The sequence below is a fragment of the Sorghum bicolor genome, chromosome 5, assembly GCF_000003195.3.
Source record: "Sorghum bicolor cultivar BTx623 chromosome 5, Sorghum_bicolor_NCBIv3, whole genome shotgun sequence".
Lineage (NCBI taxonomy): Eukaryota > Viridiplantae > Streptophyta > Magnoliopsida > Poales > Poaceae > Sorghum > Sorghum bicolor.
This window is the reverse complement of record NC_012874.2, coordinates 5,382,812-5,386,419: the sequence shown is the minus strand read 5'-3', so window position 1 is coordinate 5,386,419 and position 3,608 is coordinate 5,382,812. Positions and strand designations below refer to the sequence as shown.

General features: G+C 40.1%; 1 protein-coding gene across 1 annotated transcript in view; it reads right to left on the bottom strand.

Annotated features, from left to right (window-relative positions):
- The window catches only part of LOC8072731 (putative disease resistance protein RGA4), a 29,264-nt gene extending 25,889 nt beyond the window's left edge, over positions 1–3,375 (bottom strand). Inside the window, exon 1 of the mRNA XM_021461743.1 lies at positions 2,801–3,375. The gene's annotated coding sequence lies outside the window, so the exon portion shown is untranslated. The remainder of the gene's footprint in view (positions 1–2,800) is intronic.

Genomic DNA, 3,608 nt, shown 5'->3' with positions numbered 1-3,608 from the left:
CATACATAGCATTCCTTAGCTCTATCCCCCATGCTAGGACACTTTTGTCAGTGATGTTCCTCCTATCAGCATCAGCAAGGATGTTCTTTAGATCCCGAAGCTTGATGTCCATGTTGTCAATCTCACCGGACACCCCAAGCAACATATGCACCTCTTCTGCCGCCATCTGCAGAAGCATGTTTTGGATGTAGGATGCCAAAGCATCTAGGACACCGGCCATGATTGAGAACTTCCGTTTTTGCTGTAACGAAATTAGAACATATGTTAATTTCAACATTGCATTTCAATTTTATACAACAAATATTTTCAATCATCTTCCATCTACACATGCAGCCATCGCGGCACTAGTACTGACTTCTCGTTCATTATTGATACAAGTACATGACAGTGGCAACTATATATGCACAGATCTAGATACTCATAAGCAGCTGCAGAGACATATAACAATTACAACACAGTGGGCACTATATGTGCACAACTATATAGCTGCAGAAACGTAACGGTTAAGGAAACAAACCTCAAGTTGACGAGCTGTGCAATGGCCAGAATTGGTGAGGCAGTGCCACTTTGTTCTTTCTTGGTCGTGGACTAGGATCTCAATCTTGGTTTATGGTTAGACAGGTATCAGTATGGACATCTTCGACCTGACCCACCTTATACTACTGCTGGATTGTGGCTCGCCAGTGATTGAAGAAAGGAGGAGCAGTGAGATGGATGCTAGAGTAGGAATAACACTGCAAGGTGGGCAGGAAAGAAATTACCGGCGAGAATCGCAGTAGCTGGTTGGTGTCTTCTGTTTGGCTGCTTGAGCTGGGGAAGGAAAATAGTGTTGATTCAGGGAAGAAGATGGTGGTTGGAGTAGGTCTTTTGGTGACAGTGCAAGGTGGGAAGGAAAGTGCATGGCAACTTCGATCGACTTGCTTGCTGTGTCCTAGTTTATAAATTCCACACCGGAGCCTTGTTGGATGCTAGAGTGGAGGCACCGCAGGAAGCGTTCTCGTTGCACGAGACGACAAGCAAAGACTCGCTCATAAAGAAACCAAAATACAATTTGGCAGCGGCCACTGACCGGCTCTTGCGTCTTGTAATGCATGCTATTTTATTTCGAATTACATAATTAAGTACAAATTAATCAAGTATATTGGCAATGGCAATTCATTTTCTTCCAATCACAAGTGTATTGGTATGAATTTCTCTTTGGAGCCTCTATACGTTGGAAATTAAACAACTCACTTTCTTTTAGATTACTGAGCCCCAATTTATCCCATGACATGGAAGTTCGATCGGCAACACTCTCCGCACCTATAACTTGGATTTAGTAATAAACGAAAAGGCTAGCGGTTGGTGCACTGCAAAAGCTGATGTTAGTGTTGGGCGGGACGGATGGATGTTAACAATTTGATCGCCCACTTGATAAAAAATCTTTGTACGCATATACAAAACATTAAATATAGATAAAAAATAACTAATTGTATAATTTATCTATAAATTGTGAGATAAATCTTTTAAGTCTAATTAGTCCATGATTGAACACTAATTGCTGAATAAAACGAAAATGCTATAATAGTCAAATCCAAAAATTTTTGTGAATTAAACAAGGTCCTAGTATTGTTCATTTCATTTAAGCCACTTTCTGTTTTTTATTGTTTAATAAAGTAATATATTAATAGAATCATCACCTTTGGTGGTGAAATCAGATGCTTGGGATTATTCCAAAATGATCACGACAAATCTGACTTGGCATGTTTGTTGGATGAAGGTGACCCCTATATCTTGACTAGGCGAGGCTCCCTTTTGTATAAAAGTCTTTTTTTTATATTTAAAAAGAGGTGTTGTTTTAACCAAAGATAATCTTGCCAACGTAACTAGGCTAGAGACACAAGATATGTGTTCTGTGATTCTCCTAAAACTATTCACCACCTCTTATTCGAATGTTTTTATACTAATTCTTGTGGCGTGTGGTACGCCTGTTGTTTGGAATTGCACCTCCTCTTAGTATAAATGATTGTTTTTTGTTAATTGGTCTTAAGAGGACTAGTAACACTTTTAATTCCTTATTATTAATGGCAGCTATGACCCTAGTTTGGACAATTTGGATAACAAGAAATGAAGTGGTTTTTTGACAAATGCAGACCGAAAACTTTTTTGCAGGTATTAGAGGAACCCATTGGCTTCGTTAGTGGGTAAGACTGTAGCGGTGTGAGGTACTAAAAGACCAGCTTCTGCTTGCTGGACAGTTTTTGGAAACTTCAACTCTGCATTTCTTTAGATCTAATGGATGGCTGTCAACTAGGTTTCTTGGTCTTTCATAGCCAAACGCTTTCTTTCCGTTTTGTTTCCATAAATTGAGTTATCTCAAGTGTACTGGTCGTCTGACCGAACTTTGTAATAATTGGTCTGATTCTACCCTATGGTAGATGAAGTTTGGATATAAACTATCCTTTATCTAAAAAATGCGTAGTTTAATCATTTGAGCTCTAATTCGTGTTTCGTCTGTTGTGTTAACTTTCTATTGTTTCAAAAATTTTATCTAAGTGCTCTTGTCACCGGTTCGCTTGAGTAATTTAGTTTCGGGATTCTCGCTTGTGTTGGGCGGTGATTTGAGACAGTGGCCGAAAATATTTTGAGACAAAATTTACGGCTCTCATTCACTCCCCCTCTCGTTCATTGATATAACTATATGAGAGTGACAACTTTATGTGCCGAATCATAACAACTACATCACTGGGGGCAGTAGCTATATGGGCAGATCTTGCTAAGCATAAGCCACTGCAGAAACGTAACGGTTAAGGAAACAAACCTGAGTCCGATGAGCTGAGCAATGGCCGGAAGCGGAGAGGCGTTGCAACAACAGGATGTATTATTGGTCAATGGCTAGGCAGGAATCAGCATGGACATCGCCGACCTGACCAACCAGATGCTACTGCTGGATTGTGGCATGCCCGTTAGTGATGAAAGGTTGAGCAGCAACATGCATGGAGTCAAGTTGTCCGCAAGAATCGCAGTAGCTGGTTGGTGTCTTCCGTTTGGCTGCTTGAAGCTGGGAAGGAAAATGGTGATGATTCAGGGAAGAAGGTGGTGGTTGGAGTGGGTCGTGTGGTGACAGTGCAAGGTGAGAAGGAAAGTGCCAGGCAGCTTCGTTCGATTAGTGGTGGAATCCAAGCAGGCACAAAGACGATTGTGCAATCTATCTTTGTACTGTGTGGAAACAATATTTTGTGCATTCAATGTAGGCCACTTCCTGCGTTTTTTTATTTTTTAATAAAAAATATATTATAAGAATCATCAGCTTTAGTAGTGGAATCAGATGCTTTGGGATTATATATTCCAAAATGATCGCGACAAATCTGACTCAGCGTGTTTGTTGGATGAAGGTGACCCCTGACTATGCGAGGCTCTAGCCTTGGTCAATGTCTATCCTCTGTAAATTAAATAATGTAATGATGTATGGCCAACTTATGCCAAGTTAGTGTGGTGAGCCATCTAGCACTGGAACGTAGATGAAAGTTGGACTTGTTTAGTTCCAAATTTTTTTTACAAAATTGGAATAGCAACACTTTCGTTTGTATTTGACAAATATTATCTAATTATGTACTACCTAGTCTTAA